The sequence below is a fragment of the Oryctolagus cuniculus genome, chromosome 21, assembly GCF_964237555.1.
Source record: "Oryctolagus cuniculus chromosome 21, mOryCun1.1, whole genome shotgun sequence".
Lineage (NCBI taxonomy): Eukaryota > Metazoa > Chordata > Mammalia > Lagomorpha > Leporidae > Oryctolagus > Oryctolagus cuniculus.
Window position 1 is genome coordinate 12,256,679 of NC_091452.1, and position 23,867 is coordinate 12,280,545.

Genomic DNA, 23,867 nt, shown 5'->3' on the forward strand with positions numbered 1-23,867 from the left:
AAAGAGATGGTTAACTTTGGTGCATCTCTAGTTGGATAAGTTATTAAAAATTTGTTCATAAAATCTATACAATATTTTTAAAGATTTATTTATTTATTCGAAAGAGTTACACAGAGAGGAGAGGCAGAGAGAGAGAAAGAGGTCTTCCTTTCGCTGGTTCACTCCCCAATTGGCTGCAATGGCTGGAGCTGTGCTGATCCAAAGCCAGGAGCCAGAAGCTTCTTCCAGGTCTCCCACACAGGTACTGGGGCCCAAGGACTTGGGTAATCTTCTACTGCTTTCCCAGGCCATAGCAGAGAGCTGGATGGGAAGTAGAGCAGCCAGGTCTCGAACAAGAGCCCATAGAGATGCCAGCACTGCAGGCAGTGGCTTTACCTGCTAAGCCACAGCACTGGCCCCCATACAATAATATTTTAAAATACTACTGGCACTGGGTTCTAGTCCCGGTCGGGGCGCCGGATTCTGCCCCGGTTGCCCCTCTTCCAGGCCAGCTCTCTGCTGTGGCTAGGGAGTGCAGTGGAGGATGGCCCAAGTACTTGGGCCCTGCACCCCCTGGGAGACCAGGATAAGTACCTGGTTCCTGGCTTCGGATCAGTGCAGTGCGCCGGCCACGGCAGCCATTGGAGGGTGAACCAACGGCAAAGGAAGACCTTTCTCTCTGTCTCTCTCTCTCACTGTCCACTCTGCCTGTCAAAAAAAAAAAAAAAATACTACTGGATGAGGGGCTAGCGCCGTGGCTCACTTGGTTAATCCTCCGCCTGTGGTGCCAGCATCCCATATGGGCACTGGATTCTAGTCCCGGTTGCTCCTCTTCCAGTCCAACTCTCTGCTCTGACCTGGGAGGGCAGTGGAGGATGGCCCAAGTGCTTGGGCCCTGCACCCGCATGGGAGACCAGGAAGAAGCACCTGGCTCCTGGCTTCAGACTGGCACAGCGCCGGCTGTGGCAGCCATTTGGGGAGTGAACCAACGGAGGGAAGACCTTTCTTACTCTCTCTCTGTCTGTAACTCTACCTATCAAATAAAAAAAAATTCTACTGGAAGATACATACACTATTACATTTGCAGTACTATTAAAATTGTGTATTTTTAAAATAACTACTATAAAATGTCATCTGCAAACAGGATTAGTTTGACTTTCTCTTTTCCAATTTGTATCCCTTTGATTACTTTTTCTGGCCTAACAGCTCTGGCTAAAACTTCCAGAACTATTCTGAGTAGTGATGGTGAGAGTGGGCATCCTTGCCTCGTTCCAGATCTTAGTGGATATGCTTCCAGCTTTTCCCATTCACTATGCTGCTGGCTGTGGGTTTGTCATATATTGTGCTGATTGTGTTGAAGTATGGTCCTTCTATACCCAATTTCTTTAAGATTTTTTTATCATGAAAGGATGTTGCATTTTATCAAATGCTTTCTCTGCACCTACTGAGATAATCATAAGGCATTTATTCTTCAATTTTGTTAGTGAGATGTATCACATGTATTGATTTGCGTATGTTGAACCATCCCTGTATCCCCGGGGATAAATCTCACTGGGTCTGGGTAGACAGTCTTTTTGATGTGCTGTTGGATTCAATTAGCTAGTATTTTGTTGAGGATTTTTTTTTATTTGACAGATAGAGTTATAGACAGTGTGAGAGAGGGAGAGAGAGAAAGGTCTTCCCTCCATTGGTTCACATCCGAAGCCAGGAGCCAGGTGCTTCTTCCTGGTCTCCCATGCGGGTGCAGGGGCCCAAGCACTTGGGCCATCCTCCACTGCCCTCCCAGGCCACAGCAGAGAGTTGGACTGGAAGAGGAGCAACCGGGACTAGAACCCAGTACCCATATGGGATGCCAGCACTGCAGGCGGAGGATTAACCAAGTGAGCCACGGTGCTGGCCTCTGTTGAGGATTTCTGCAACTATGTCATCAGGGATATTGATCTATAGTTTTTTATTATATCCTTTTCTGGTTTTGGAACTAAGATAACTGAAGCAAAAACTCAAAAATGTTAGGCGTGGGTGTGTTTGAATAGAAAAATTGAGTCATTTAAAATTTTTCTTCTACATTTCTTTATCTCCAAACTTTCTCTAAAATCATTCATCAGTTTGAAAGTTAAAAATAATGGTCTATCAATTCATCATTTACTACATATATACTATTCTCCCACCCCAAGAAAAATCTCCTTTAGGCATCTGAAGAGAAATAATTCACTAATTTTTATAAGATTTATTTATTTGAAGGGCAGAGTTTCAGAGAGAGAGAGGTAGACAGGGAGAGAGAGACATCTTCCATCCACTGGCTCACTCCCCAAATGGCCATAACAGCCGGAGCTGGGCTGATCCGAAGCCAGGAGTCAGGAGTTTGTTCTGGGTCTCCTACGTGGGTTCAGGGGCCCAAGCAGTTGGGCCATTTTCTACTGCTTTCCCAGGCCATAACAGAGAGCTGGATCGGAAGTGGAGCAGCCAGGACTTGAACAGGAGCACATATGGGATGCCAGCACTGCAAGCTGGGGCATTAGCCCGCTGCACCACAGCGCTGGCCCCAAAATAGTACTATTTTATAAGTATTAACATGCTACATTATTTATAATTGTTTTATAATCACGGAAGCAAAAAAAAAAAAAGTCTGCCAAAATTAAAATATAAGAATCACCACTTAATCCTTTTAGCACTGTCAACGAAAATATTTGCTCCTTTTGTGTGTGTGTCTCCATTTTCCTGGCCTTTGTGTTCCTCACCCTCCCAGGCTACACAGAATCCTCACAGCCCCACTCCCGGCCCGCCCATATTTCCCTTCTTCCAGGAATCAAAGGCTTCCATTGTTCTATTGCTTCTTGTCTTGTATCTGAGACCCGATGGCCTCTCTTCCTGGCCATCACTTGCCCTCAGCCTGGATCCCTCCTGTCTGAACCCAGGAAGGACGGCAGTGAGAGAGGACCACAGACTCATAGTCACGGGGCCCTGTGTTCAAGTCCCAGCTCTGCCACTTCCCAGCTGCTTGAGCAAGTCACTTAATTCCTCTCCGCCTCAATTCCCACATCTGATCATGGCCCAACTATGGAAATGAGAAGACAGTAACAACAAAGAAAGGGTTGGGGAAGTAATGATTCTCACATCCTGACCACTCAAGAGCATACAAAACACTGTCTTGAGTACTTTATACACCTGAAGTCATCTCTTTTTTTAAAAAAGATCTATTTATTTTATTTGAAAGAGTTGGAAAGAGAGAGGGAGGGATGGAGGGAGGGAGGGAGAGAGAGGGAAGGAGGGAGGGAGGGAGGAACAGGGAGGGAGGGACAGGAAGAGGGAGGGAGGGAGGGAGGGAGAGGGTAGGGAGAAGGAGAAGGAGGGAGGGAGGGAGAGGGAGGGGGGAGGGAGAGGGAGAAGGATGGAGGGAGGGAGGGAGGCAGGGAGGGAGGGAGAGGGAGGGAGGGAGAGGGAGGAGGAGGCAGAGGGAGAAGGAAGGAGGGAGGTAGGGAGGGAGAGGAAGGGGGGAGGGAGAGGGAGAAGGATGGGTGGAGGGAGGGAGGGAGGGAGGGAGAGGGAGAAGGATGGAGGGAGTGAGGGAGAGGGGGGAGGGAGGGAGGGAGGCAGGGAGTGAGGGAGAGGGGGAGGGAGGGAGGCAGGGAGGGAGGGAGAGGGAGGGGGGAGGGAGAGGGAGAAGGAGGGAGGGAGGGAGGCAGGGAGTGAGGGAGGGGGGGAGGGAGGGAGGGAGGGAGAGGGGGGTAGGGAGGGGGAGAAGGATGGAGGGAGGGAGGGAGGGAGGAGGGAGAGGGAGAAGGATGGAGGGAGGGAGGCAGGGAGGGAGGGAGGGAGGAAGTGTAAACCATCTGCTGGACTTGTGCCATCTCCTGCTGCTTTCTTAAGCACATTAGCAGGGAGATGGATCAGAAGTGGAGCAGCCAGGACTCAAACTGGCACCCACATGTGATGCCAGCTCTGCAGACGGTGGCTTAACCCACTGAACCACAGAAGTCATCTAAACCTCACAGCAGTCCAGTGAGGTCAATGCTTTTTCTCCCGCTTCACCCATGAGAAGACAAACTCACCCGCAATCACGGCCATTGCGGGGACGCTTGTTTGCCTTGTACTTAGACCCGGGGGTCTGCTTTCGTCCTCACAGCACCTTGGTTCCTGGCCTTTTAGCATGCCCATTTCTAGACATGAACACTGAGGTTCAAGAGGATGAAGGGTCTGAGAAGGGTCTCCTGGCTCTCAGGTGGACAAGGCGGGACCCATTTGGACAGCTCTCCCCCAGAACCTCCAGGTTACACAAGCACTCAGTGGACACTGGAGAACTGGTATCACCCAGGCAAAGGAGACAAAGCATATGTTACCCAGCTCAGGGGCCGGGAAACCCTGGCTCCTGAGATCCCCCTCTCCCACCCTCCCACCCACCCACCCACCAAGCCAGGGGTCCAGTTACAGAGGAAAGCTTTGAAGTAGGACAAGCTTGAGGGACAGGGACGTGGCTCACTCTGCAGTCATGGCTACTGTCTCACCAGATGCGGTCGATGCCCTCGTGCCCTTCCCACAAGACTGGGAGGTCATAAAAAGAAATCTCCAGGGAGGTAGATAAAAGCCAGGGCCCCCAGTCTTGTCTGGGATGAGGCTCTGTCATTGTTCAGAACAACACTATGTCATCCCTGCACCTCACGGCTTGGACAAGGAAAAGCACTTGGGGGTGGGGGGCGGCCGTCTGGATCCTTTAACACGGGTCCCACTTGGGATTTGCCTACTTGTAACACAACACAGAGGTTCTAACAGCAAGGACAGGACTGTAGCAAGCCCGGCTATCTGGGGAGAAAGGAGAGTGGGGAGCTGGAGACTCACATGTGTGAGTCATTTGGGTTTGAAATCAGCACGTTCCGCTGGGCAGAGGATGGGAGGAGGGGCTGGGCAGTTGGTTCCCATTAAGCTTGGTAGCCTGAGAACTCCCTGCATGGGGATGCGTGCTGGCCCCAGCCCCATCCTGGAGGCCTGGGAATGCCCCTCCTCCTCCAGCCACCACCACACCGACCCCAGCATCTCTACTGGGCCTCAGCACAGAGGAGTAACCAGAAGGACTCAGGATGCCAGGCCTCCTCTCCACCCCACTTCTCCAAGGCCCCTAATTAGGTATTTACATGACAGAACAATTATGTCCCCGAAAGAGTGGTTACAGGGTATTGGGTAATTAGTGACATTTTTAAAATACATTTTCGACCACACAAAACCATGTTTACACAATGTGAAGGAACTGGCTTCCAACCACAGAAGTGAAAAGAACTCAGCAAAGGCAGAACACATCTGACCCTGCGGGGAGAAGGGCAGTCATGTCTCTTTGATGCTCAGGCTGTGGGTTTGGCTGATCCACTCAAGGGCAGATGGTCAGTTTTTCTGGAATCTGAGGTCCTACTATGTTCATGCATTGCCTTGGGTGTTGGGGACATAGGATGGATCCTAAATCAATCCCTTGACTTGAAGAGTGTACAATTCTCAATCGCACTGTGGCAGTGGGACATTTCTATCTTTACTCATGCACACGCTTAGTAATTCATTCAACAAACATTGAGGACCTACTATGTGCTCAACAAGGATTACAAAGTAAGGAAAACCCTAGTCTCCTATTGAGGAAACCTACTTCTAAATTCCTTTGGGACTCTATTTTTTTATGGATATGTATGTATATATGTATGCATTTAGACAACTTTTATTTAATAGATATAAATTTCAAAAGTACAACTTGGATTATAGCAGTTCCCCCCCCATAACCATCTTCCCACCAGCAAACCATCCCATCTCCTACTCCCTCTCCCATCCCATTCTTCATTAAGATTCATTTTTAATTATCTTTATATACAGAAGATCAACTTAGTATATACTAAGTAAAGATTTCAACAGTTTGTACCCATACAGACTCATCAAGTATAAAGTACTGTTTGAAGACTAGTTTTAGCGTTAATTTGAATAGTACAACACATTAAGATCAGAGCTCCTACATGGGGAGTAAGTGCACAGTGACTTCTGTTGTTGATTTAACAATTGACACTCTTATTTATGATGTCAGTAATCACCCGAGGCTCTTGTCATGAGCTGCAAAGGCTATGGAAGCCTCTTGAGTTCACAAACTCCAACATTATTTAGACAAGGCCATAATCAAAGTGGAAGTTCTCTCCTCCCTTCAGAGAAAGGTACCTCCTTCTTTGATGGCCCATTCTTTCCACTGGGATTGCACTAACAGAGATCTTACATTTACGTCATTTTTTGTCACTGTGTCTTGGCTTTCCATGCCTGAGAAACTCTCTGGCTTTTAAGCCAGATCTGAATGCCTTAAGGGCTGATTCTCAGGCCAGGGTGCTGTTTAGGGCATTTGCCATTCTATGGGTCTGCTGTGTATCCCACTTCCAATATGGGATTGTTCTCTCCTTTTTAATTCTATCAATTATTAGCAGACACTGGTCTTATTTATGTGATCCCTTTGACAATCCTATCTTTATGATCAATTATGAACTTAAACTGATCACTTAAACTAGTAAGATGGCATTGGTACCTGCCAACTTAATGGGATTTGGAGTCCCATGGCACGTTTCTAGCTTTACCATTAGGGGTAAGTCTGAGTGAGCATGTACTGAACTGTACATTTCCTCCCTCTCTTATTTTGGGACTCTATTTGTAATTAGCACCTTCATGTAGCCACACCTACATCCCAGGCACCTCTCTAAGCCTAGAGAACTCAAAGCTAGATGCAATCTAGGTTTATCCTAAATTCACAGCCCTTGGGTGGCTTCTTAAATATTATTATCTTCAATTTATTCATGCATGCTTTCATTCACTTATTCATAAAGATGCCGAGTTCCTACTCTGAAAGAGAGAGAAGGCTAAGTCCTGAGAATTCAGAAATAAACAGATCAGGCCTGGTCCCTGCCCTCAGCTCACAGAAAGACGCAGGGCCCAGGATGTCAGTAGACACCATGTGGTGAGCTCCATGCTGGAGCAGCTCCAGAGAAAGGAATGAAGCCCAGGGTGGGAGGCATCCGTGACTGGGGCTATGTCCTAAAGGATGTCTCCTAAGTGGTCAGGTGAGGGAAGGAGCCAGCTGAGCCCTCAGGTAACAAAGAGAAAAGGTACAGGGAGATGGACAGAACTGGTTAGGGTGGCAAGAGATGAGCTGGAAAGGTGGGCAGAGGCCAGGTGGGAGTGGTGGGAAGAGGTGGCAGTGCCTGGATAACTTCTGTATTGCAAAGGAAATGGGAACACAGTCAGGTGTGGGGTCAAGAAATGGCACAGAAAGGAACCAAAGCCAACCCTGAGCTCTCCGAAAGGAACGAGGGTAGGGACGAGAGATGACAAAGTCACTGTTCACCTTCCAAACACAAGAGCATCATGGAGAGGTGGTGGTCAAAGGTTGACCAGAGGGTGAGTCATGAGATTCAACAAAGCTCCATGAAGGGGAAAGATGCGCAGTCATGAACAGAAGACGCCAGCATGGAGGCAGGCAAATGGGGACCTGCAGGGACATCTGGTTGGAATCCTTCTCTGACATAAAACCAACCAGGGACCTTGAGCAACGCCTTGCCTTGAGCCCTCCATCTTCTACTTGTAAAATGGAAAGTTGACCACCTACTACCAATAGTTACAACATCCTTTTGGTTTACCCAACACTATTCACTGTGATCACTAGCATTTTGAAACACTGCTCAGCCAGGCACCATTCTTGATTCTTTATATGCATTATTCATTTACCCCTTCTACAACGCCAAAGAACTGGTGCCACTACATAGCCCCATTTTGCAGATGGAGAAAGCAAAACCCAGGGAGGGTAAGTCGCTTGCCAAAGGACACAGAACTGGTGAGCAGCTTCAAGATGCACATCCTTGGTCCCTATGAAATAAGACCACATCGAGGAATTGGAAATCCTTGCTGACACATGCAATGGCTCATCAAAGATTAGCAGAACTCAACACTTGGAGGAGTAGAATAAAAATTACTGATACATGTAATGAGCAGATGACGACCACAGCGCCATCTGAATTGCTACAAATCAAGCAGCTTAGAACAACCACATTACTAATCACGCAGATTCTCAGGTCGGTCGGGCACGGCTTAGTTGGGTCCTCAGCTCACAAACTCCCAGGCTACAGTCAGATTTTCAGCTGGGCTGTGTTCCATTCTGGAGGTTCCAGGTCCTCTTCCAAGTTCACATGGTTGACAGATGTGGGTTTTAAGATTAGGGGACCAGGCAAAGAGTGCCTGCTGAACCAGACAAAGAGAGTAACTCGCCAGGGTACTTGTGGATCCACCTCCTTCTGGGGTTTCTCTGGCCTCCCATATTTGGTTAGGAATATTTCAATTTCTTTTTTGGTATTTCTGTGGCTCACTGTACTTCTGAGATTCTCAGGGCAATAGTTTTCTCATCCACAAAGTAACGACCACGTCCTCATTTGCAGTGATGTAAAATATGCATTTGTATTCCTGAGCGCTGACTGTGCGCCAGGCTTAGTTCTAAGGCTGAACTTCGGCTGGCCAGAAGCTGCCTGCAAACACATGAAAGATCCCAGTTGGTTCTGACTGAGACCAACAGAGCACCCAGTGAACCCACAGACTCGTGATCTAAATAAATGGCTCTGTTGTAACCACTGAGCTTCCGAGGTGTTTTGTTGTACCGCAATAGCCACCTGATATGGTCAGACAGCTACTCAACGGTGGACCTACAATCCACTTCCACCCAACTCCATAGCTCTCTTGCTCTTCAATATTCACCTTTCAGGTCCTCACGTAAGACTTAGCTCCCAACGCCTTGCCCAGCACGTGCTGCACCATGTGGTGTCAGCTTTCTCACTGATCAGCTTTCTCAATCAAACAGTCACAGGCCAGTCTGCAGAGCAGACTCCAGTCTTTCCCAAGCTCCCATCAGACCCTTGGCCTGGAACACTTTACCCACTACTTCTCAGCCATTCAAACCCTTTGCATTCTTGAAGGAACAGTTCAAACTATCTCCTGCAGAAAAACATCTCAGAGCCCACCAGCCCCCTCCTCAGAACTGCTTTAGCTATAGCGTCTGTCTGTGGCTGCAGCATTCAATGCCTCCTATAGCTGCTTTAGTCTGACTGTTACAGACACTTTATTGCCTCCTTTGATCGCACTCGGTCCTCCAGATCCATGGATTCTACATCTACAGATCCAATTAAACACATACCAAAACTATTTAGGGGGAAATAATTCCAGAAAGTTCCAAAAGGCCGAACGTGAATTTGCCACACACCAAGCACTACGCTGAATCCATACAAATGAAATGACAAGCAGGCACACCCGACGGTAGCCTCCCACCTTGCACAGTGCCTCAGTCTCCTTCCAACACTCATTGTTTCAGCAACCTTCACCTTGACTCTCATGCATGTATTCCATGGGTCTCTACTACACTTGTACAGACTTCTTCCTTATAACTATTCTGTCGCTCCCCCTCTTCGCGGAGGAACGACACAGGACCCTGCGCTGTTCTTTTGTCTGCTCGGCCCTTCCCGGGTTTGCTGCTGGTTCTTCCCGGGTTGGCTACCGTCCCTTCCACCTCCGTGGAGGGGTGGCCCCCCCTGCCACTTTCCCCACTTCCGTGGGGGAGCGGCACACCGCCGGCCGGCTCTCTCAGGGGCTGCTCAGGTGTTATTCGGATAGATGTTCCTGGTGCATGTTGTCTCTCTCCTCCTTTATAGTCCTCTTCCACCAATTCCAACTCTGCTACCCACACGCCGAGCATGCTGCTCTCCTCCAATCAGGAGCAGCTCCTGCAGCTTACTGGTTGAACTGGAGGCAGCTGTGTAGAAGCTGTTTTTACTCCTCTCCCAGCGCCATATTGTGGGAGAGCAGATGCATAGAATAAGTCTTAATTCCAGTAACTTAGTCTAGTCTGAGTTGCTCCCCACACTATTCCACAAACAATGCAGTCTAACAACGATTTATGACATTGACATTGTGTGAGCTGTTATGAATAATCTAGAGATACCTATGCAGAGGACCATATACACATACTCTACCATTTCCTATAAGGAATTTGAGCATGCACAGGTCTGGACATCCATGGGGTGTCCTGGACCCAATCCTAAGTGTGGTGTGTACTGAAGGACAAGTGTATAGCTCTCAAGATCCTGAATAGAGCAGTCCATCAACTAGCTCATTCCATGAACAAGGTAGTTTTATATCCAGTATTGTTCTAGCCACTGGAAATAAACCTCTGGGCAAGATTTGCAAGGGCCCCATCCTCAGTCAGGAGACCACATCAGGAACTACATATCAGAAAGCTTCACAGAGTGAAAGGCAAAATCTCATCTCCTGAAAAGTTAATGTAATAAATGGAGAGGGAATAGGCCGAAGAACATCTGCAAATAGGGGGTGTCTTGGAGGCCTCTCTCAAGCAGGGACGTATGAGTGGAGATCTTTAGCAAGCAAAGAGAATTGCCATAGAACATTTTATGTCTAACCGTGTCCCAGGCAGAAGGAACAAGTGCAAAGGCCCCGCATTGTAAACAGACCTCGCTCTTTGAGGAACAAAAAGAAGGCAACCATGACTGAACTCAGTGGGCCCATGGAGAATAGGTAGGAGAAGAAGTCAAAGACACAGGCCAGGCTACTGTGGCCCCGTCATCGTGAGTTGAGTTGGGTCAGCAAGTCATTTGCCTTTGAGAAGTTCGTGAAATGGACCACATACGGCTGCGGGAGTGTGCTGGTCCTCTCTTGTGAGCATCACCAGCCCCTTCCCATCCTGTATCAATTAGGCCACTGATTCCATCACTCCTGACTTCAAAAGGGAAAAAATGATGGAGCATTTACAAAGGACAATAAACCTAGTCCATAGCAGGCTGCAAACCCATAAACTTTTACCGGCCTCTCGACTGCCCAGCACACATCACTTCCTGACTCGCCACCAAAGTACTGCCTTTATCCATAGCCAGCACAGTAAAAATAACTTTATAGAATCCCACACCACCTGGGAGAAAAAGCTTGAACTTAATAGTTGCCTCAATGAATCAATCTCGTTGGGGATGATCAAGGCTCTTCCTGGGGATGCCAGACTGTGGTCTCAAGTGGCTGCTCACCCATGCTCAGTGGCTCTCACTTTATCTTTACTTACCGTGTGGTCTGGGGCAAGTCCCTGTCCCTTCGAGCCTCCATTCCCCCTATGCGTCTGATAATCCGCAAGGGCCTCCCTGACATCCCTGCCTAGAAGGATTCCCTGAGAATTGACGGAGTCACGGTCATCAGTGGCAAGCGTGTGGGGAAGCGGCACTGTTTGTACATCCCAGTGACTTTACAAACTGCTGCCACTCTGGTGGAGGACAGCTTGGCACTGTGGATCAGGAACCTTTGAAATAGCACAGCACCAACTATGGGATTCAGGAAACGACATGGCTGGACTACAAAGGTGGAAATCAGCAGTTCTCAACAGGAAGTGATTTGTCCCCTACCCTAAGGGACATTGGGCAATGTCTAGAGACATCAAAGGGGATGCCACTGGTATGCAGTAAGTAGAGGGCAAGGACCCTGCCCAGCACCCCACAATGCACAGGACAGGCCCCATCACAAAGAGCTATCTAGCCCAAAAGGTCAAGGATACCAAGGTTAAGAAATCCTAGAATACATTAAGGATATTCACCCTGGTCATGTTTCTAGAGAAATAGAATAAAACATTTAAAATTGAAGCAAATGAAAAATACCTTAATACAAATAAAAGGGAATGAGTTAAACAACTTGTATCAAATAAAAAGGGTTCAATGTAGACATGAGTTGTGATGATTTTTGTGCTGAGAGCCTGGGCCCTTGAGCGATGGCTGCCTGGATTGTTTTCCATCTCAACCACTTAGGACACGAGTGACTTTGGCCAAGCCTCTACCTTCCTGAATGTCGACTTACGTATCTGTAAAATGGCTAAGAGTCACTGCTCCCTCCCAGGTTTGCTGGGGAACTTGAAATCCCATACGGGTTGGAGGAGGAGGGATTCTGGCTCACGGCAGCTTCAATTCCACCCTGGGCCCTTCATGCCACCCTGGAAAATGAGAGAAATGTGACCTTGCTTGAGAAGTGAGCCAGATGAGCATGAGGACTTCAGATTCCGCTGTCGACATCTAAGAATAATTGGTGTGGCAAGAGCTCTAGACAGGGCTTGGCTTCACATCTTGTGCTAAGTATCTCACAACAACCACAGGAGACACATGGAGGCATCGTCCCTATTTGACAGGTGAAGAAACTGAGGCTGACAGAGGGAGGTCACCTGCTGCAGCCCAATGTTGGATGACATTCGTAAAAGGCTGATGTTACACAGGCTTAAATAAGAGCTACCTAGAAGAGTTCACCCAGTCTCCTTGGGATAGGGTGGCCTGCTTCTCCCAGTTTTAGTCCTAAAAGGCTCTTATCCTGGGAAATTCTTTAGTCCTTAGAAAACTGGGATAGTGGATTACATTCCTTTGGGTCAGGAATGGTGACAGTTCTTCTAGCTTCTGGTTCCCCAACCTAGTCCTAGTCGGAGGGAGTTTAAGAGTGTGTGCAGCTTAGGGCTTTTTGTGTGGTTAAGCCCTGTACAGGGTTTAGAAACTCCTGACAGAGAGAAAATGAAGCAACAGAGAAAGAGACAAGAGCTCAGGTCAAAGTGTCAGAAAACCTGGCTTCTCCATAAGCAATCTCCTTAAACCTGAGATCCTTCCAGCTTCCTCCATCTGTAATACAGGTTTGCACTTGGCTGCCCAGGTGTGACTATCTGCTCCAACTTTCAGGCTGTGTGGCCTTAGGAAACTTGGTCATCTCTCTGAGCCTCAGTCTCCTTATCTGTAACACGGGGCTTTCGAGAACCCACTGCTCGGTACATGGAAACTGTTTATAATGGGGCTTTGGCATTCCGAAAGCGTTCTGTCAATATTGGTTAATATTCTATTAATGCTCATTTGTGAATGCATTTATTTCATTTGGTAAATATTAACTGAACACTGTATACTTGACGCTAGAGACATAATGGTGAACAAAACCTTCATAGTTCCTGCCTCTCTCACATGAAAAAGCCCAGATTCAAAATCCAAATGAATTAACGACCAACTCCTTCCCTTCTGAAGTTGAGATTAAAGAGAGAGTGAGGCAAAGAAAGAGGGAGAGGCTGTTCTCTCTCAAATGCACAAGCCAAAACATACATCCCGCTCTGCACGGCCAGCCATAAATCCATCGCTGGGCAAGGCTCTTCCCAGCTGGCGTGGTGACCGTTTGCAAGATGCAATATTGCTCCACAACTGGCTCTAATTACCAGCCAGATAATTATCCAGCCAACCCACTTCCCTCAAATACCTCTCCAGCTCAGCAAGCAGGGACAGCATAAGCAAAATTTAAAATAAAAACTAAAACCTCGTCCTTTCTCCAATCCCGTGAGCCCCCAGTCTCCGAGCTAGGCCAACCTCAAGCAGTCCCTGCCAAACGCACTCCCCGAGGATGAAACTGGGTTGTGGAGCTGACGGTGCCAATGCCTTAAATTGTTTTATGTTTTTGTCTCTATGAATCAGAAGCTGTTAAGAGGAGGCCACCCAAGGAAGCCCAGCACAAAGCTATGTGGTCACAGATGGATGGGAAAGGTTTGTTGTTGCTCTTTTGTTGCTTTTTCCTTTTCTCCTACAAGAGTGAGTGTGAACTTTTTTTGTTTTTCTTTTTTCAATGGCTAATGCATTTGGAGTTGGTTTCTTGGAGCGCAGAGGGTGTAGGACACACATCCGTCTGGGTGTGGAGGAGGCGTCCCTCCTGTAAACATCCTTGCAAGGCAGCTGGGCTTGGCCCTGGATCCCCTTCACAGGCACATGGTCAAGGGCAACCTGTGGAAATGGGGATGTGTCGCTGCAAATCCTGGTGAGGGGAGGACCCGGTGCCAAGGTGGGGGCCGCATCCTGGGGAGACTCTGCTAGATCCACAACCAGCGCCAGCCCCACGCAGCCAATGCTTTGCCACCACTCTAGGTCCTGGCTACACCAGGGGCTTCTGGAGCAACTAACCAAGTGCAAATCCCATATTTTCCTCTCACCACTTGGATAAGTTATTTAAATTCTTTGAGCCTCAATGTTATCATCTGCGCAATGGGGAGAATTAGAGCCCAATTTTGTGTAGTTGTTAAGGTTAAATAAGGTAATATGTAGCCTACTACTTAGCAGCTGTAAATGCCCAATAAATGCTAGCTACCATTTTCTGTAAAGATTTATTTATTTATTTGACAGAGTTATACAGAGAGAGAGAGAGAGAGAGAGAATGTCTTCCATCCACTGGTTTACTCCCCAATTGGCCGCAACAGCCAATTGCGCCAATCCAAAGCCAGGAACCTGGAGCTTCTTCTGGGTCTCCCAGGTGGGTGCAGGGGCCTAAGGACCTGGGCCATCTTCCACTGCTTTCCCAGGCCATAGCAGAGAGCTAGATCAGAAGTGGAGCAACCAGGACTCGACCAGCACCCATATGGGATGCCGGCACTGGAGGCAGCAGCTTTACCCATTACGCCACAGTGCTGGCCCCAGTTAGATACCATTAAAAGCCACTTACAGGCTGGCGCCGCGGCTCACTAGGCTAATCCTCCACTTTGCGGCGCCAGCACACCAGGTTCTGGTCCCGGTCGGGGCGCAGGATTCTGTCCAGACTGCCCCTCTTCCAGGCCAGCTCTCTGCTGTGGCCAGGGAGTACAGTGGAGGATGGCCCAAGTGCTTGGGCCCTGCACCCCATGGGAGACCAGGATAAGTACCTGGCTCCTGCCATCAGATCAGTGCGGTGCGCCAGCTGCAAAGCACCGGCCGCAGCGCACAGGTCATGGCGGCCATTGGAGGGTGAACCAATGGCAAAAGGAAGACCTTTCGCTCTGTCTCTCTGTCTCTCTCTCTCTCACTGTCCACTCTGCCTGTCAAAAAAAAAAAAAAAAAGCCACTTACTTGTTTGTGCCTCAGTTTGCAGTTTGCACAGTTTTCAAATGGGATCATTGGGGGTGGGGCGAGTTGTAAGGATTAATTTAATTATACTTCTTGTATCAAATACAACTGCTTAATTCATATTTTATGCCCAGAACTATGCTGAACAACTTCTGGACATTATGTTATTACATCCTTATAATAACTTGGGAAGTTCAACGTTATCTGAACAATGACTAAACTGAGGCTCAGAGAGACGAAGACACTAGTCTGAAACTTCTCTGGTGCCAAATCTGTCATATTGGAAAGTTTACATCTGAGAATGCATCTGGGAGGATAATGCACCTGATGGGGGGTTGTTTTCACTTTTCTTTGCTTCAGTACTCTCAGAACAAGCTGTGTTTAATTTGATTTCCCTGCCTCAGTATTGGAAAGGCCAAGACAGTATACTCAGTTTGTGATAAGAAAGAATAATTATGGGGGTTCTGTGTTATGGTGCAGTGAGTTAAAGCCCTGGCCTGCAACATCGGCATCCTATAAGGGCGCCAGTTTGAGTCCCAGTGGCTCCACTTCCAATTTGGCTCTCTGCTATTGCCAGGAAAGAGTGGAAGATAGCCCAAGTCCTTGGGCCCGTGCACCCCACATGAGAGACCGGAAAAAATTCCTGCCTTAGGATCGGCCCATCTCTGGCTGTTGCAGCCATCTGGGGAGTGAATCAGTGGATGGAAGACCACTCTCTCTCTCTCTCTACTTCTCTCTGTAACTCTGACTTTCAAATAGATAAAATAAATATTTTTTAAAAAAAGAAAGAATAATTATATACCACTGGTTACCCAATTAGAGTCCATTCCCTACGTCAGTCATGTGGAAATCTGTGGTATCATGCTCCCAGGTTCTCATCAACTTGATTGCACCGATGAAATCAAGTTTCGGGAACAGTGTGACCTCACACGAGGACTGTCCACCATTGCCATCACCGTGACCACCACTTTATCGTCAACAATCCCACCATTATCAATAACCGACCTCCACCATCATCACCACCACTGCCATCGTCTTTCCAGAACGTCACTACTACTCCAGAAAGACAGAGCTGAGCAAAATCCAAAGTTTGGAGACAAAGAAGAGTTTTCTAAGTAGGACATTTGCATGCATCAACAAGTCTTTACGTGACCCCTTATATAACTGAGCTTACGTTCCCCTCGGGTTTCTTCACATCTTCAGAATCCTAGTTTCAGCCAAACTGCATGCAAGTTACAGACAAGAGATCACAGATGCTGCTCAGAAAGACGGCCACAGCGGCATGTCTACAGGAAGAATACAGGCCCTGGAGTCAGAGAGACGCGGGTTTGAATCCAGCTCACTCATGCACCAGCTGAGCTCCCCTACGCAACAGCCTTGATCTCTGATCCTTACTTCCCTCATCTACAAAATACGGATAGCATGCCTGCCTTGTAGATTTGAATAACACACACACACAAAATCACAGGAATACAGCCCAATCCCACACCTAGTTTCTAAGAGCTATGAACCCAAGTTCACCACAGAGCCTTGTACACACTCCCACTAAACTCAGTCTGATATCCAGCTCACTGTCCCAGAGCCATCACGGGAAAAGTCAATCTGGGAGAAAATCACACACTTGGAAATCTTAAAATGAAGATCTCATTTGCATTATAATAAAAATTACAACATGATCAGCTGTCATCAGACCCAATCTCCCAAGAAGGAGTTGTTGGGTGTGAAAATGGTCACATTGTGACAAGATCACAATGCTGTCGGCACCTTGGCTCACTAGGCTAATCCTCCGCCTGCGGCACCGGCACACCGGGTTCTAGTCCCGGTCGGGGCGCTGGATTATGTCCCGGTTGCTCCTCTTCCAGTCCAGCTCTCTGCTATGGCCAGGGAGTGCAGTGGATGATGGCCCAAGTCCTTGGGCCCTGCACCCCATGGGAGACCAGGAGAAGCACCTGGCTCCTGGTTTCGGATCAGTGTGGTGCACCAGCCGCAGCAGCCATTGGGGAGTGAACCAACGGCAAAGGAAGACCTTTCTCTCTGTCTCTCTCTCTCACTGTCCACTCTGCCCGTCCAAAAAAAAAAAATCACAATGCAATCCATGTGAGTTGACAAAACCTAAGATGGGCAGGACTAAAAGGCTGTCTTCTGGAGCTAGCATCGTGGCGTAGCAGGTAAAACCATGGCCTGCAATGCCAGCATCCCTTATGGGCACCATTTCATGTCCCAGCTGCTCCACTTTGATCCAGCTCCCTGCTAATGGCCTAGGAAAAGCAGTGGAAATGGCCCCACTGTTTGAGCTCCTGCCACCAACATGGGAGATCCAGATCAAGTTCCTGGCTCCTGGCTTCAGTCTGGACCAGCCTTGACTATTGCAGCCATTTGGGAAGTGAACCAGTGGATAGAACGTTCTCTCGTGTTCTCTCTCTCTTTCTCCCACTCCCTCCCTCTCTTTGTCTCTCTGTCTCTCCCTCTCTCTCTACAACTCTTTCAAATAAATAAATAAATAAATCCTTTATAAAGCTTTCTTCCATCCTAGGTCCTATATCAGTTCTTTCTATAACCCTTTGGGTATTTTTTCTCTCTTTGTGTCAAAAAGGAATACAGTACCTAAAATGTAATATACTGGAGTGAAATGGACATTCTGAGATTTGATGATTATTTACAGCCCTTGTCTCTTCTGTTGAGGAATTTTTTTTCTTTATACTATTTGTTGAACTTTTTACATAGTGTAGGATTAACCTTATGATCATTAAATAAACTTAAAATAGATCTTTGTAAAAATTAATAGTAGGAACAGGAGAGGGAGGAGGAAGAAGGGTTGCAGCATGGGAGGGAGGAAGGTAGGGTGGGAAGTATCATCGTGTTCATAAATCTGTATATATGAGATACATGAAACTTGTTTAACTTAAATAAAATTTTTAAAAAAGGAAGCTTATGGCTTGATCAGGACAGTAAACTACGTATTTTCCTAAAAAGTTCCCATAGAAGTTGTTTATTTCCCTGTAATCAAGAAACTCAGCCTTGAGATCCAACAGCGGTAGAAGCACTGCTACAAAATGAGACAGAGCTCAAGGTTGCAGCCACTTCCTCTCCACCTCCAATGGCAAGATCCTCTGTTGCTCTAACAGGGCTTCAATATACCTGGAAAAAGAGAGACAGAGAGAGCTCCCATCCACCGGTTCATTCCCCAAATGCCTGCAAGGGCCACAGCCGGGCCAAACTGAAGGCAGAAGCTAGGAATTCGATCCAGGTCTCCCAGCTGGGTGGCAGAGGCCCGCAGGTGCTTGTTCCGTCACTCAATACCTCCCAAGGTCTGCATTAGTGGGGAGGCGGGATCACAAGTGGAGCCAGAATCAGCATTCCAAGCAGCATGTTAACTGCCAGGCCAAATGCCCACCCCCTACTCGTCCTACAGCACTTGTTCTAAAAAGATGCTTGTGCAGCGGGACAAAGCAATCAGAACCTACCAGCCTTGGCTGTCCCTCTCTCACCAGCTGAAAGGATCCAGGCTGTTGCTACAATTGTTCCTCCTGCTTCTCCAGGGTGGGTCTGTCTTCACATTGCGGGGCAGGTGTGGGCTTTTCTGATGCCCAACCAGAAGAATGAAGGAAAACACCACCAGGGTCACCAGAAAAAAGAATGGGGAAGGACTGAACAGGTGAGAGTTCAAATCAATCTGCAGGGCAAAGAGCTGGAGTGTGTGTGTGTAAAGGGGGCTAGATAACTGTAGGGCTAAAACCTGCAGGAGAGGGCGGAGAAGCCCAAGGGAGTTGGAGTATCAGATATCTGGGGAGGTGATTAAAGGGGAGAAGATGCGTTTCCAGGCCTTGGGAATTGATCCTTATGAGCCAAGAGTGAGGGGGCTGGGCATTGGGTGCAGCTGTTCAGGTGCCACTTGTGACATCTGTAACCTGTTATCAGAGTGTCCGAGTTTGGGTCCCAGCTCTGCTTCCAATTCCAGCTTCCTGCTAATGCACCCAAGTACACGTCTCTATCAATCACGCTGGAGACCCAGACCTGAGTTCCTGCTAGGCTGTTGGGGAATGAACCAGCAGATGTCTGACTCTCTGCCTCCCCCCCCCCAAAAAAAAAAAAAAAAAAAAACGAGTGGGAAGCATGGGGTGTGGGAGGAAGCTGGGTCTCTTTCAAGGCAGTGTCATTTCAGCACTGGAACTTGTAGGCTGCAATTTCAATGGAGTTTCACATTCATAAACTAATAGCTATTATAGATAGCAATTTTTAAAATATTACTTAACTCAGCCAAAGAAAGACTTGGCAGCCCTCTGTCCGTTTCCCCACGAGCTTTAGAATAGCTTCAATTGTGACATTCCAGAGTTTACGAAGCATTGCTTTGGCACATGAAGCTCATTTTTCTCCAGGGGTCATTCCTTTTATTCTGCATATAATGGAACCTCTTCCTGGAGGAAAACAGGAGGATAAACCACCTTCTGAGTTTAATTAAAATAAACAATCTCTAATAATTTTTTAAAAGCTGATTATTGGCTTATGAAAGGCTATGTGATCCCAGGATTGGGGGTAATGAAAATGGAAATTAACATTTAATGTTTGGGAGTAACTTCTGCAGGGCAGACACAGGTTAAGGTGCTTTGTGGGCACGAAAGGAGGTTACGAGTCTTCCATAAAGGAGAAGCTATGGCCGATGAATACAAGTGGGAGAGGAAGAGGAATCAGTCAAGGATCCCAAATCTTTGTCTTGAACTGCTAAGTTGACTGTGGGGCATCCCTTAAGCTAAGGGAGGTTATAGGAAGGAAAAAAATTAAGGAAGAGGGGGAAAATAATAGTCATAAAATCATTTCTAGAGCTGTAGAGTCCCCAGTGCCTGAGAGACACACGACTGCCAAAGTCCAGGAAACTTCAAGCTTGGAGGATTCGAGGTTCAGAAGAAATATGTGACAACTGATGGGCACCTGGACATCAACCCTGCCGACAGTCACAGACAAGACTTATTCTGTTGAGCCTCACGTGCCATCTTGCTACTTTCATATCTTGTCCAGATTTGGAAGTCTTACTTCCCCTTCAAGGGTTACCTTCTAATTTCTTGACATCTAACTATCAGAAAACAATCTTTAGAATAAAAATAACTAGATCCAGTGTCTGCCAGGACCCAAGTTTCTCGAAGCAGCTTTACATTCTAGATTCCATTCCTCTAATAGGATTCTTTGGGTTACAGTGACAGAGAGCCCATCTGAACTCGCTTAAGCAGAAATAGAATACATTAGCTGGTGTGTCTGTTCAGCTCCTCCAGGAAGAAGCCAAAACAGAATTAGACAATGAAGAGCTATCAGGAGACGTCTGTGAAGGATTAAAAAAAAAAAAAAAAAGAAGAAGAAGAAGCAGGAGGAGGCAGAGAGGTCCTTCAGGCTGTGACAGGGCTGTGGCACCTGGGAAAGGAGACAGGGAAAGAAGGTGTGTAGGAGGAGACCCGTGCTACAGTGCCATGAGGCAAGGAAAAGAATGCCCACGAGAGAAGTCTCACTTTGGACATAAATGACCTTGTTGCAGAAGCATTCTCCATCCTCAGCCATTGCTGAGCCGCAAGCACCCCAGACAGAGCGTGTGGCCTCAGCGTGAACCATATGGCAGATCCAAGGCTTCAGCAGTGGTGACTCCCAATACGCCACTACTCACAGCTATGACATGAACGGAGCATCTCCAGCGGTGCAAAGTAACTGAGAAAAGCTGCAGGTACAACTGGACTCCAAGTTCAAGTTCAAGTTGGAATATGTCACTGCATTTCCCCCTCTCTTTCTCTCTCTCTCTCACACACACACACTCACACACACACATCTATCTATATCTATATTCTTTCTTCTACAATATCTTCATATTTCTTCTGGGGTCCACTGATATGAAACCAAAAAAGCCGCCAACACCACCAAGTTTATATTATCCCCAGTGAAATTCATAATTTCTAAAAGAGAGATATAACTCCTTCCCAGCATCCATCCTGATCTTAGCAAAAGATTCATACGCCCACCACAACCCAGTCCACTGCATCCAAGGAGATGGGGCACTCTAAGTAGGCAGGTTGAGTAGGGGAGGAAAGAAAGGAACCCTTGGTTTAAGTCCCTCTGGAATGACATGGAGTAGAAAAGGGAAACCCAAAAGTCATAGTCAAAAAGTTCATGCATACAAGGGTCTTCAAAAGTTTCATGGAAAATACATACTATGAAAAAACTATGTATGAGTGTCAACAATTTTGTGCACTAAAATAAACTTATCTTTTAGTTTCATTCTTCCATGAATTTTCTTTAGTGCTTCATGCATCTGTGTCTGATAGTATTAAACCTGAAAGACTGCATGCACTTCAACTACCACTGGCTTCTTGCCCTTGAACACCATTCAACCACGCCAGCAAGCCTGAAAAGGCCTTTGCTTCATAATCCAATAATCCCATGGAGCCCAAGAGGGGAAGGAAAGTGTTCCAAGTCCAACAGGCTATTTTTGGAGATGAAACATCATGCCACTATTTGCAGAAGAAAAAGAGCATGGGGCAGAGTGGTTCTTGGTGTTACCTTATACCTACAGTTAATTGCACCTGGGGGAGCTTCCACTGGACCAAGAGAAGTGTTTCAACATTCTCGAACACAGAGTACCTTCACAATTGTCCTTGATTTATTGCATCTGTAGGCTGTCTTCTAGTTCCACTCATTATCCATTTGGGTTCACCCAGGCTTCTGTGCATGTAGCTTCAAGGGCATGGCCACAGGCCTGGAGGGGTGAAGGGCCTCTGGGAGTCTCCTGTGAACTCCTCTTAACCTAGCCCTCTCTTCAGGCCATGGGGACATCCCAGGTTTCTTTAAGGTGCTTCATGTCAGGTACTGTTTCTCACTTCTTTCAGAAGCCCATCTGACTTGTTAGATAACGTTTTGGAGCAGAGATCTGAAAATGGAAGGTAAATATACAGAAGATCTCTTCTTTGGAAGATCGTCTTTGAGCTCCTCTTTGGGGATTGTGATTTACAGGCATGCTGATAGCCAGGAGGTTGTGGACACTGGCTTTCTCTGCAGTCAGATACAACAAAGCAAATCACAAAGAAGAAAGTGCTCCGTGAGTAGGCACTGTTGGAGAAAACTCACTTTTAATTTTGGCAGGTAGGCAGTAAGAGTTGTGCCTAAGCTTCCCAGGGAGAGTCTGCACAGAGAGATACAGTTAACCGACAGCTCAGTCCAACTTCTTCTTAGCCATACTGGATAAAATGAAGAGTTGGCATGGCCTTTGAGACAAAGTTGGGCCAAGGTAGCGTTTTTAAGTTCATGGATTAAAACATACAATTTAGAATAACTCCTACAGCTATTGGGTGATTACTACTTGTTGGACTGTATATCTCATTTAACTCAAGCTCAGGACTCACAGGAAGGTAGTGTCATAACCCCATTTTCTAAAAGGAAACTGAGACTCTGAAAACGAAAGCCAAATGACCCATCCACTCCACTCCTAGCTGTATACCCAACAGAAGCCACTATATGTGTCATAAAAAGATAAGTACCAGAACATTCACAGTATGTTTTTTCATAATATCTAAACACTCAGAATTGTGCAAACACCTATAAAAAGGACAGATTAATATATTGTGATGTATCATGCAATAAAAACTACTGCGTCAAAAGATAAATAAAAGATTTTTGCAAGTAACAACATAAATGAATCTCACAGATCCTTCGTTGAGTGAAAGAAGACAGACATAAAAGAGTATATTCTGTATAGCTCTATTTATGTGAATTTCAAGGACCAGAGAAAACACCAATAGAAGACAGATGTCAAGGTAGTGGTTACCTCTTGGTGGGGAAGTTTGGAAAGTAGCATGAGCCAACATTATTATGGGGCGATTACTTGATCTGTGTGGAGTACACACACACACACACACACACAAATGTGATCACTTAACATTAGTGCATGTTAGCACTTAACTTTTTGTGTGTTGCAAATACATAAATTTTCAAGAAACAAAACAAAATGAAGGAATAAATGGAGGTCAGCAGTATGGAGAGGGGAGGGGTGGAGAGAAAGCAGGAAGGAGGGAGGGAGGAGGACAAAAGAGGAGCAGAGACTTGCATAAGCTAGTGAGTGGCAGAGAGGGAATCTGACTTCAGAGCTGCATGGGTTCAGAATATGCTGTAACCACTGGGCTATACTGCCTCTTTACTGGGCTTATGTTGACACTGAATAAACATCTGTTGATGGATGGGTGTCTGTTTATGGCAACATGGCCACATTAGCTCACCAGCAGTCAAGATTTAGATCCTGGTAAATTCGCTATGACCTTTCCTGCCACCCCTTTCAATATCACTCGTAGTTCGAGATGAAGAAGATTTAGCTATAGCAAGGATATAATGAGCTTCTACCTCAGGCTGAAGTTTCGTGGTGAATCTGGCCTCTTGTTCTTAGGCCATCATCAAGGGAAAGTGGACAAGAACAGAGACAGGTATTGATCCTTGTTCATTATTTAAATGCATATGGCGGCAGGCAGCTCTGCTCAATAAAACCCTGACAGAGACGCCTGAGGCCTGAGTGATGTCCCCAGAAATACCCAGGGGCTTATCAAGGGGCCTAAGACTCAGTTTCCCCAACTGACACAAATGAGAGTGTCAATAGGCCTATCCTACTGACATCTTGTTGGGGATAGTTTGATTGCACTCATGTGCAATAGGCATTTGGATATTTTTGCACTGGTGGAGTGGGGAAAGCATTCTGAAATTATTCTTCTACTAAATTTAAGGTCAAAAACAGAGTATCTCAAATGTTAGGGATTTCCTACCACTTTGGGCTGCTAACAGGAGTAACACAGTGCTTAGGCATCCCAACTCTGGAGAGACTGAGATTCATTTGTACTCTCGTTCTGCTGTTTGCTGACACTGAACCCGAGTAACTCATTTCACCTCTTTGAACCTTAGTTCCTGCTTCTGACATTGGAGAAATTGTACGCTCATATATACCTCTGAGGGCTGTGATATAGGCATTAGATA